Source organism: Maniola jurtina, chromosome 22 (assembly GCF_905333055.1).
Source record: "Maniola jurtina chromosome 22, ilManJurt1.1, whole genome shotgun sequence".
NCBI classification, from domain to species: domain Eukaryota; kingdom Metazoa; phylum Arthropoda; class Insecta; order Lepidoptera; family Nymphalidae; genus Maniola; species Maniola jurtina.
This window is the reverse complement of record NC_060050.1, coordinates 4,893,568-4,906,429: the sequence shown is the minus strand read 5'-3', so window position 1 is coordinate 4,906,429 and position 12,862 is coordinate 4,893,568. Positions and strand designations below refer to the sequence as shown.

The 12,862-nt window shown below is 36.4% G+C and overlaps 1 protein-coding gene across 2 annotated transcripts in view; it reads right to left on the bottom strand.

Moving 5' to 3' along the window:
- LOC123876686 (neuronal PAS domain-containing protein 4B-like) overlaps window positions 1-12,862 on the bottom strand; it is a 176,487-nt gene that overhangs the window by 107,109 nt on the left and 56,516 nt on the right. The gene's annotated exons all lie outside the window — the stretch shown is intronic.

Below are 12,862 nucleotides of genomic sequence, written 5' to 3'. Positions count from 1 at the left end.
TTCAAATTTATGCTAATGTGGCACAGCGCCATGCACTCTAATTGGATTAACGTAGGTGAACACTATTCGTTTATGCATATTGGGTGTTAACTCACTGATAAATATATATCTAGTACTATATGATGCCCATGACTTCATCCGTGAGGATTTAGCTTTTTAAAAATCTTGGGAAAACTTAGATTTTCCGGGATAAAAAAGGCCGCAAGTCTATGTCCTTCGCCGGGATGCAAGCTATCTCTGTACCAAATTTCGTCTAAAGATATATTAGACTAGTTTATGCTCGCGACTTCGACCGCGTGGACTACTCAAACCACTATTTTACCCCCTTAGGGGATGAATTTTCAAAAAACCTTTCTTAGCAGATGCCTACGTCATTGCATTAAATCTACCTGCATGCCGAATTTCAGCCCGATGCATAAAGTATGCGTAAAGGCGACTTAGTCCACGTGGATTTAGGTTTTAGAAATACCGTGGGAACTCTTTCGATTTTTCAAGACAAAAACATACACACATACATACATACATACATAGACTGCTAAAAAAAGTAGCCTGTGTGCGTCCCCGAGTTGCAAGCAGTCTCTGTATTCTTCGCGAATCATCTGCTGCCCGGGTATCTTTAAAACAAGAGTGGATAGGCACCTTCTAGGTAAACGCGTCCCATCTTAGACCACATCATCACTTTCTATCAGGTGTGATTGTGGTCAAGCGCTTACCTATAGTGAATAAAAAAAAAAAAAATCATCAACCGACAGACGTCCACTACTGGATATAGGGATTTCCACACGCCATGGTCTTGAATCCAGTGACTCTCTGCAACTTTATAAGAAACAAACCTTACTTTACAGAAATCTAAAACGATTTTCTAGATTACCCAAATGGCAAATTAAATTTGTTGTATATTTTAACAGTGGAAAGCTTTGACTAGCCAGATATAAATCTATTCCCATCATCAATACAAATCTAAGATACCGAATCCATTTACGAGTCTCACAACTTGACAGGCTACCAGTTTTTACAAGCGATAGCCATCTGACCTCCGTAACTCTTGGATGAATCAGTGGCGTATAGGTTAGAATAATTTTCCATCTAAATAGATTTATTTATACTTTGGGGTCATAATAAATGATCCGTCTCGTTTTAGAGGATCTCCCAGGCACAGCTTTGAGTGCTGTGGTCTTATGAGTGGAAGGTCTCAGGTTTTATTCTTGACTGGGGTAATTTAGGCTCAGGTGGGGTCTGGCTGGAGGATTTAGGCATTACTTCCAGTACCGCCTTACTGGAACAGTCGCGCCACCTAGCGATTTGTTTTCCAGTACGATGTTGCTAAAAATCGATTTATGCTATACCCCATCTAGGTTAGCCTACTTCTTATCTTAGAATACAGTATATTTTATTGGTGAGATTAAAATCAATGATTAGCCTTTGATCGCAATCCCTTATCACCGAATAAGAAAATGTTTCAAGAGTACCTACTTCCCACCTAAACAGCAAACAAATTATTTTGCTTATAATAAGTACAATACTCTGGTCATTGAAATTCAGGTTCTATTCTAACTCCTCAAATCTGATGCTGCCATATATCGCTTAGGTGGCAACTAGAAGCCAAAGAGAATATAATCACTACGTTCTCTAGAAGCCTTGTATCGGAATAAAAATAAAGATTCCGACGAATTAAGAACCTCCTCCTTTTTTGAAGTCGGTTAAAGAATGTAGGTTATAAGTCATACCGTCTAATTTAGTTGTCTTCTTGTAATATAGAGTTACGCAAATAATTTATTACATAGAATATAAATAACAATACGCAAGCAACATGTATTTAAATGGCACGTGTTTACTTTTAGAATTTTCCTTAAGGCTATATTATCTATTCTGAACTCTTAAATAGAAATAGTTTCTAAGACATTAGCACTTTAAATGTATCGTATGCTACTATTATTATAAACGCGAAAGTTTGTATGTATGAATTGATGGATGTATGGATGTTTGTTACTCCTTAAAGCAAAAACTACTGGACGGATTTGGTTGTTTAGAATGGAAATAGATTATACAGTAGATGAAAACGTAGGCTACTTTCATCCCGGAAAATCAAAAACCACAGGACGGATTGGGCTGAGAATGGTGATAGATTATACCCTGGATTAGCACATAGGCTACTTTTTATCCCGGAAAATCAAAGAGTTAACACAGGATTTTTAAAAATCTACATACACGCGAACGAAGTAGCGGGCATCAGCTAGTAAAATATATAGGTAGGCTTGCCTAAGTTGTTTAGTAGAGTTCTGAACGCCATTAAAGTGTCATAAGAAAATCAACCACCATTTCGTCCCACAGATACAATATTTATATCTTAACACTTCAAAAGTAAATCAGGGTGTATCACTAAATGGTACAAGCACTCCTAGGTAATGCATCAATTAATCAGAACTAGTAAATGATCACTTAGCGTTCGTATCTCGTTCATACGTCCGTGCGACCTAAGTAGCGCTTATTTTATAAGGAGATGTTTTATATGAGAGATAACGGGTGTGTTTGTACATAATTTAGTATCGTTATTTTTTTTTTATATCATAACAACTTGTAATTTACTCTTCACTTAAAATTTATTTTGTTAAAAGGGCTCTCTCCATCACTCGTTTCATACAATCGTAGTTCCAATTTCATTTGGATATCAAGCAGCCAAAGTTCATGAAAGCAAACATATTCTAGAAACTAATATCTGTGTCTGTGGTTTTCCAGATTTCTGTTAAAATATTCGGTTTCAAAGTTACGCGGTCTTAAAAATTTTCATACAAATCTTTGAGCCCCCGTAATTTTACAACTACATATTTTTAGAAAAATCTAAAACACCACAGACACAGATATTAGTTTCTAGAATATGTCTGCAAAATTTCATGGACTTTGGTTGGAAATTGGAACTACGATTGTATGAAACGAGTGACGGAGAGAGCCCTGTTAATTGTTGTTTTAGGGGCTAAGTGCAATTCTTTTCGAGGGTTTGATCAAATATAGGTAACAGTTTCCAAAGGAATTGACTCTTTGAGGAAGGTAGATGCTTTTAGATAATACAACAAAATACTAATCATCTTGTAAAAAACTTGAATTTTTAATGAAAAATATCCTTTAAATTAATCAATCAATTAAAAGCTATGTAGATACCTACCTAAAAATAATCAATAGGTATTAAAAATCCATAATAATAGGTATTATAAATGCGAAAGCATGTCTGTCTGCTCTTCGCGTTTTCACGGCTCATCCTTTAAACTGATTTTGACAAAATTCAATACAGAGTTACCTTACGTCCTTAGGGACGGACATAGTAGTTTTTGTCCCAGAAAATCAAAAAGTCTGCATGGGATTTTTAAAAAGCTACTATGCACGTGGACAAAGTCTCACGGAAAATCAAAGATTTTTGAAAAACCTCTGTCCGCGCAGCTGAAGTCGCGGCTCTAGTAAAATATAAGCATTAAAAAACAGCAAAAGAATGCAAATAATCCAGACAAACATGTTAACTACTGCAAAGAATGTACAACAGAGAACAAAAAGAACCCTTGCGCAACCTCTTAGCCGTGGCAAATTCATAAATCCAACATACTATTGAAACGTCGAATAATGATGGACGCACATTACCGATCCGGTTGGGAATAATTAGGCTGAAGATTCGCTAGTTCCCATGCCGGTATGTAAAAATTGTTGAGAAAATACCATACGTGCGTGATCGCTAATTCGCGGGCAAGCGGTTGCATTCAGCATTTAGATAAGAGCTGGGAACTTACCCGTTTAATTGTACCTGCCTACGTCAGTGATTGCGGGTTTCGGTATTGTGTGGTACATTTTCGTCTGACTCATAACACCGATTTTTTTTTTTGGATTAAGTAAATAGGTATTTCACATTAAGTAAATATTAAAAATTACCTTTCCTGATACTCATAGTTTCATTGTTATTCTTTAACATTTTATACATGCAACTTTTGTACTTAATTAAGTACTAATTAATTAGTAATGTCTGGTTGACGTTGTGGGTAGCACGTTAAGTATTATTTTTAAGCACTGCGTGTTACCGTTTGTTGATTCGAATAAATACAAGTGTAAATTAAAAATTTATAACACCCCCGACAAGTGAAGGTTACAGTAACTAGAAAAGAGCTGATAAAACTTTCAAACAGCTGAACCGATTTTCTTGGATTATACCTAAGAACACTCTCGATAGCTTACCTTTCAAACGAAAAAAACTAAATCAAAATCGGTTCATTAGTTAAGGAGCTATGATGCCACAGATAGATACACAGATACACACGTCTTTATAACACTCCTCTTTTTGGGTCGGGGGTTAAAAATAAAAATAAAACTGTTGTTATAGCCTAATGGTTAAGACGCCTGTCTTCAATTTAGAAGGTCGGGGATTCGATCCCGGGCACGCACCTCTAGTTTTTTCGAGTTATGTGCGTTTCAAGCAATTAAACATTCACTTGCTTTAACAGTGAAGGAAAACATCGTGAGGAAACTTGCATACCTAAGAGATTTATATTATGTTTTCAAAGGTTAAGTATGAAGTTGGCCAATCCGCATGTCTCGCGTGCTGGACTATCTCCTAAGCCCTTCTTATTTTGAATGAAGACCCGTGCTCAGTAGTGAGCCAGCGATGGGTTTATAATGATTTTATCTACTTATGATGTATGTACCTTCACACAGATCAAGAGCCCAGGACCGCCAGCCTTACTCTAACACACTAACACTATACTCTATCCCACTCATTTTGTTTCTCAGAAAACAAATAGAAGAGAACCTTTATATTCAAATGTCACATAAAAATATATATAACCCAATTATCAAGTTAAAGCCTATTTTAGTCAAAATAACCTTACCTTTCTAACTTAACCGATTAAGCACCAGTTAGCGCGGTTTCCTTCAAGCCCAATTTAACGGATTAACACAAGGCCGCATTTGTACCACCAAAAATATCCACATGCACGCTACCATCAAAATACAGCCTTGAACCGAGCGAACCGAAAATCGATAATTACGTAACAAAATCGATGTTCTCACGATTCCGAATACAGTTATCCTTAATGCCGGTTTAAAGCTTTAAACAATGGTTTCGCTTTTGATAGGAAAATTAGAGAAAATTAGCGAGTTGGACCGGCTACCGTCTGATGGTTATTGGCACTAATAGTGCCCGCCGGGAATCGAACCTGGGAGAGCGGTGTCACGCCCGCGCCGCACGCCACTGACCGCCGGGGGTTCACATGGGTTAGGAACCGCGCGTTTTTAGACAGAAAATGCGGACATGGTCGTTTATTTTTCCTTACATTTTTTATTTATTACTTGACAATGCCCGCGCCTTCAGCCACGTGGATTTAGATTTTGGGAACTCTTTGTTTTTCCTGCATAAGAAGTAGCCTTTGCGCGTCCCTGGGATGCAAGCTACCTTTGTACCAAATAGTTGATACCCACCCATTGTTCAGGTGAATTTGGGTTTTTAAAAATCCCGTAGGAAATTTTTGATTTTTCGGGACAAAAAGTAGCCTAATACTCGTTTGTCCATACCTATGACATGTTCTCAAACATGATCAGTATCGTCTGTTTCAGGGTATCATGTCGGGTAAAAATTAAAGGAAAGAGAAGCGTCAGTAGAAGAAGTAGGTCGTTTCTAAGGGAAATCCTGGAATGGAACTTGATATCCTACGTAAAATAACTTTTCTGTTTGGTGAAAGGACAATTATAATGACCAACCTCCATTACAAAGTTTGATCGCTTTGTCTGTCTAAATGTGACTGTCTGTCATATAGCAGCGCTTTTTTCTTGCTGAAATCTTACGTTAAATTCTTTAGGTAATATGCAGTTTACCTACATAATATTGCTGTCTATTATTTTACATTCTATTTGTCTGTAGTAACTACATACGATACGTTAGCATTACAAGACTCAATAAATTTTCCATCGTGTATTGGCAGTTTGCATATGATTTGTTCTAGACGTCTAAATGTTATTTACTGGATTTAATGTTATTTGCAATTGTTTATAGAAATAATAAGGTTTTCGCGAATAGACAAATGATTTTAATGATTCTGAATAAAGTTCATTGCAAGCTATGATTCAAATAGACAGAATTATATTTTTTAACAAAAATTTAAAATGAATCGAGTAGATTTTAATGTCGGGTAACAAGTGTAAATTAAAAATTTATAGCACACCCGACAAGGTTACAGTAACTAGAAAAGAGTTGATGACTTTCAAATGGCTGAACCGATTTTCTTGGGTTATAGCTAAGAACACTTTCGATCAAGCCACCTTTCAAACAAAAAAAAACTAAATTAAAATCAGTTCATTAGTTTAGGAGCTACGATGCCACAGACAGATACCTACACAGATACGCAGATACACAGATACACACGTCAAACTTATAACACCCCGCTTTTTGGTCGGGGGTTAAAAAGAAATACTTTAAATCTTATCCACGTTATCCTAACATCACTCCGGGATGACTACCGTCGCTGCAAGTACGGCCGGGCCTCGATAAGCGACGATCGTGGGAATCGCAGTTTGCATATCATTTGCAAACTTTGCTCACCGATCGTAACAATACTGATTGTCTTTGCTAACCGGTTTTGTTCGGGTTTTTTTTTGTTTGGATTTCTCGTTTTTCGTTTTTGAAATATTGGAATTTAAGTACTTTTTATAGTGCATCTTACGTTTTGTGAAAAAGATTATTTGAACTATGTAAATAAGCATATATATAAGAAAAAGTTGGCTGATCTATCAACGCACAGCTCAATCTGCTGGACGGATTGGGTTGAAATTTGGCATGCGATAGCTATTGTGAGGCACACATCTGCTAAGAAAGGATTTTTGAAAATTTAACCCCTAATAGGGGTTTGAAATTTGTGTAGTCCACGCGGAAAAATACGTGATCATGAGTTAGTTGCTCTATACCAGTAATGAAATGAAAAGTGAATTGAAAACCTTCTGTTTTCTTTCTTTTTAAGGTTCCGTGCCTCAAAAGGAAAAACGGACCCTTATAGGATCACTTTGTTGTCTATCTGTCTGTCTGTCTGTCCGTCCGTCCGTCGTGTCTGTCAAAAAACCTATAAGGTACTTCCCGTTGACCTAGAATCATGAAATTTGGCAGGTAGGTAGGTCTTATAGCACAAGTACAGGAATAAATGGTCACATCATTTAAAAATCAAAATATGTTTCAATTTTCAAAGTAAGACAACTATACCTACCAAGTGGGGTATCATATAAAAGGGCTTTACCTGTACATTCTAAAACGGATTTTTATTTATTTTTATGCATATTAGTTTTTGATTTATCGTGCAAAATGTTGGAAAAAATACCCGAGTACGGAACCCTCAGTGCGCGAGTCTGGCTCGCACTTGGCCGGTTTTTTCTTTATAATCTTATTCACCGTTTCTAAGGGTCGTGACTAGTGACCCCTTTCAATTAATTACATTAATGGTAGGATTTTGGAGATCTCTTGTGATAATACTGCGGCTATCTGCCAATCCGCACTTGGCCAGCATGGTAGACTATGGCCTAACCTTTTCTTATTATCAGAGACAGACAGACCCGTTGTCTGTAGTGAGCCGGCGATGGTTGATCATGATACTGATGAATATTGCGGTAGGTTGCTAGATTCTTCCGTATACAGCTCAGTTAACAGAACGAGATTTTGATGGGGAAAATTGCATTGAAAACTACGGATTGCGACTTTGGTTTATACTTTTTAGCATAGAGATTATAGAGAATATTAATTGCATCTAGCTGTAAGGTTTCTACGGTGATAGATCGGTCAAGATAACCTGTATAAATTATATGTATAGTTATTTGATATGATGATAAAGGATAAAACATAACACCAACAAATCATTTTACGCCTAGCTCAAAGTAGAAACATTAAATGTTATTCAATATCATCAGAATTAACATGAAATATAAAATGAACTTCATAATGCGTTGATGGCTAACCTTTGCATCTTGTGCTGCATTGCTATGGCAGCTACTTACCCTAACAAACCGTGGATAAATTAATCTCTAACACGCATGGAGGGCTGTCAGCGTCTGTCTGCCGCCACTTCGTTGCCTTGATCTCGTTGCTATGCCTACCTACCTACACTAGCAACCGCCTGCCGCTTCTCTCCCCTAGGTATTCCAAAAAATCCGGCTGTATTCCTTATCTACAGTATAAAATTCGAAATAATTCATTCACGCACAGAAAAACACACGCATGCACACACACACACGCACACACATATTAATCTAACTATTCACTGATTTTTAACATTGCTCTTTTTTCATTATTAATTTCTCAATCTGGAAGTGTAACACAGTTCTTATCGTTTTTTACTTTCAAGGCGAATAAAGAGAAAAATAAAGATTGTTTTTCATTGTTTCATTTAAAAAGGGAACTTCTGCACAAAATTTCAGCTTTCTATGTCCAATAGTTTGGACATCCGTGGACATCCATCGATTGACAATGGTGATGACTATTTCATAGTCAGTAGTTTGTAGAATCGACAGACGTAAGATGTATCTTGGACCTGGCACCGGAAAACACAGCGAGGCAGAATAGGATGCCTCTGGATCCGGGTGGTACAATGCAAGTCCTGTCTTCGGCCTTCCTTATCCGTCAGCCGCATTCTGCAATCCTCTTTATACCGTCAATCGCAGGGCGCCCCACGCTACGCTCAGGTAATATGCCTACGCGAACGCGATTTCCACTCTAGTATTTTCCCGCTCTTCATCGCTCCTTTTTTTTTTTTAATTATATAGACTAGCGCTTGGCTGCAATCAGACCTGCTAGCAAGTGATGATGCAGCCTAAGATGGAGCGCGCTACGACCTACGACAAATCTAGTTCTGAATATTAAATAGTGAAAATCTGAGCTTGATATCTGAAGGGATCCATGAAATATATATTATGAGCTTCGTAAAAATAATAGTAGAATTAGAGCTCTAAACATGGCTTCCAATTTAGTTTTCCCGGTTATTTCTAATCATTAATCAGTAGATTGCTGAATTTATTTGACCCTAAAAAGTCATAACTAAGTAAAAAAAATCTCAAAAGGAATTTAACCGTGGATCGAATTGTGAATCTGCCGATCAGTGCTATATTTCGTCTGAAACGTGGCCAACCGTTACGAACTAAAAACTATAAAGCGAATCGATAGTTAGCTACATTGTTAAGACAGGTCCGTAGGATTTATTTACTAGTTTACAGTACAACATTATTTCTCAAGAAACCGTCTAAGTGTTGATCTTCCTTGCCGATAAGCCCTAATGCTGGTATAACCTATGGTCTTTTAATACAGCGTGTCGAACCATCGGATATCGTAATGGTGGATATTAGAGGCGTTGTAATTGTACGATAGTTGTTATTAAAGTTGGTTACTAGATGTATTTGAATTGCTGATGCAGAAATATATATTTTATGTATTGCCACAGTAGATAATATATTAAATGTAGGCGTAAGTATATGTATGTATAGTAACTTGTTTGCTAAAGACAGCGAGTGTGAAGATCACATAGGAGTCTGTTTAAAAATCAGTCAGATCACAGTAAACAGTTAGATCACATAGGAGTAAAATCAGTCAGATCACAGTAAACAGTTAGATCACATAGGAGTAAAATCAGTCAGATCACAGTAAACAGTTAGATCACATAGGAGTAAAATCAGTCAGATCACAGTAAACAGTTAGATCACATAGGAGTAAAATCAGTCAGATCACAATAAACAGTTAGATCACATAGGAGTAGGTAAAATCAGTCAGATCACAGTAAACAGTTAGATCACATAGGCGTAAAATCAGTCAGATCACAGTAAACAGTTAGATCACATAGGAGTAAAATCAGTCAGATCACAGTAAACAGTTAGATCACATAGGAGTAAAATCAGTCAGATCACAGTAAACAGTTAGATCACATAGAAGTAAAATCAGTCAGATCACAGTAAACAGTTAGATCACATAGAAGTAAAATCAGTCAGATCACAGTAAACAGTTAGATCACATAGGAGTAAAATCAGTCAGATCACAGTAAACAGTTAGATCACATAGGAGTAAAATCAGTCAGATCACAGTAAACAGTTAGATCACATAGGAGTAAAATCAGTCAGATCACAGTAAACAGTTAGATCACATAGAAGTAAAATCAGTCAGATCACAGTAAACAGTTAGATCACATAGGAGTAAAATCAGTCAGATCACAGTAAACAGTTAGATCACATAGGAGTAAAATCAGTCAGATCACAGTAAACAGTTAGATCACATAGAAGTAAAATCAGTCAGATCACAGTAAACAGTTAGATCACATAGGAGTAAAATCAGTCAGATCACAGTAAACAGTTAGATCACATAGGAGTAAAATCAGTCAGATCACAGTAAACAGTTAGATCACATAGGAGTAAAATCAGTCAGATCACAGTAAACAGTTAGATCACATAGGAGTAAAATCAGTCAGATCACAGTAAACAGTTAGATCACATAGGAGTAAAATCAGTCAGATCACAGTAAACAGTTAGATCACATAGGAGTAAAATCAGTCAGATCACAGTAAACAGTTAGATCACATAGGAGTAAAATCAGTCAGATCACAGTAAACAGTTAGATCACATAGGAGTAAAATCAGTCAGATCACAGTAAACAGTTAGATCACATAGGAGTAAAATCAGTCAGATCACAGTAAACAGTTAGATCACATAGAAGTAAAATCAGTCAGATCACAGTAAACAGTTAGATCACATAGGAGTAAAATCAGTCAGATCACAGTAAACAGTTAGATCACATAGGAGTAAAATCAGTCAGATCACAGTAAACAGTTAGATCACATAGGAGTAAAATCAGTCAGATCACAGTAAACAGTTAGATCACATAGAAGTAAAATCAGTCAGATCACAGTAAACAGTTAGATCACATAGGAGTAAAATCAGTCAGATCACAGTAAACAGTTAGATCACATAGGAGTAAAATCAGTCAGATCACAGTAAACAGTTAGATCACATAGGAGTAAAATCAGTCAGATCACAATAAACAGTTAGATCACATAGGAGTAGGTAAAATCAGTCAGATCACAGTAAACAGTTAGATCACATAGGCGTAAAATCAGTCAGATCACAGTAAACAGTTAGATCACATAGGAGTAAAATCAGTCAGATCACAGTAAACAGTTAGATCACATAGGAGTAAAATCAGTCAGATCACAGTAAACAGTTAGATCACATAGAAGTAAAATCAGTCAGATCACAGTAAACAGTTAGATCACATAGAAGTAAAATCAGTCAGATCACAGTAAACAGTTAGATCACATAGGAGTAAAATCAGTCAGATCACAGTAAACAGTTAGATCACATAGGAGTAAAATCAGTCAGATCACAGTAAACAGTTAGATCACATAGGAGTAAAATCAGTCAGATCACAGTAAACAGTTAGATCACATAGAAGTAAAATCAGTCAGATCACAGTAAACAGTTAGATCACATAGGAGTAAAATCAGTCAGATCACAGTAAACAGTTAGATCACATAGGAGTAAAATCAGTCAAATCACAGTAAACAGTTAGATCACATAGGAGTAAAATCAGTCAGATCACAGTAAACAGTTAGATCACATAGGAGTAAAATCAGTCAGATCACAGTAAACAGTTAGATCACATAGGAGTAAAATCAGTCAGATCACAGTAAACAGTTAGATCACATAGGAGTAAAATCAGTCAGATCACAGTAAACAGTTAGATCACATAGGAGTAAAATCAGTCAGATCACAGTAAACAGTTAGATCACATAGGAGTAAAATCAGTCAGATCACAGTAAACAGTTAGATCACATAGGAGTAAAATCAGTCAGATCACAGTAAACAGTTAGATCACATAGGAGTAAAATCAGTCAGATCACAGTAAACAGTTAGATCACATAGGAGTAAAATCAGTCAGATCACAGTAAACAGTTAGATCACATAGGAGTAAAATCAGTCAGATCACAGTAAACAGTTAGATCACATAGAAGTAAAATCAGTCAGATCACAGTAAACAGTTAGATCACATAGGAGTAAAATCAGTCAGATCACAGTAAACAGTTAGATCACATAGGAGTAAAATCAGTCAGATCACAGTAAACAGTTAGATCACATAGAAGTAAAATCAGTCAGATCACAGTAAACAGTTGGATCACATAGGAGTCAGTTTGTATTGTCCTCAGGGATGGATTAAAATTGAAAATTTTGTAAGTTCTTTTATGCACACATTCCAATGCAAAAACAAGGTTCTATCCTGGGCAGGTACCTTTAACTATGTGGAGTTTCTTGCCTTTTAAACAATTAATCATAGCAAAAAATCGTGAAGAAACTTACTTGCCTAAAAGATCTCCATAAAATTAAAGTTCTCTCTGGCACTTGGGTATCGTGCTAAACTATGGCCTAAACCCTTCTCATTCTCAGGTTGAAATCTTCGCACTTTGACTTTGCTTAGACTTAAGTTTCAATTAAAATGAGACAGATTCATGTTAGCGGTATAACGCTGCCTCGTTTTAAAAGTGTCTTTAGTCTGAGTAAATTCAAAGTGCACTCTATAGATCTCAACTTCAGAGGAAACCCGTACTCAGTATTGGGCTAGAGATGAATTAAGATGATGATGATGATGATTAAGTACATCAGAACATCGAAAAAAGACTAAGTAATTTTTTTTTAGTCATGTTCATATTTCCAGATCACAGTCAATAAAGTTTTGTGTAAGCACATGTTACATCTAAATCTCTAGTGTTGAAGTGTCAATATTTACGCGCGCACTATCGTGATAGTACCTGCCTTATTGATCTGTCGATCGACATACTTAGTCACGAATTGTCTGATAAATTGAAAGTTATTGAAAACGCTTTGA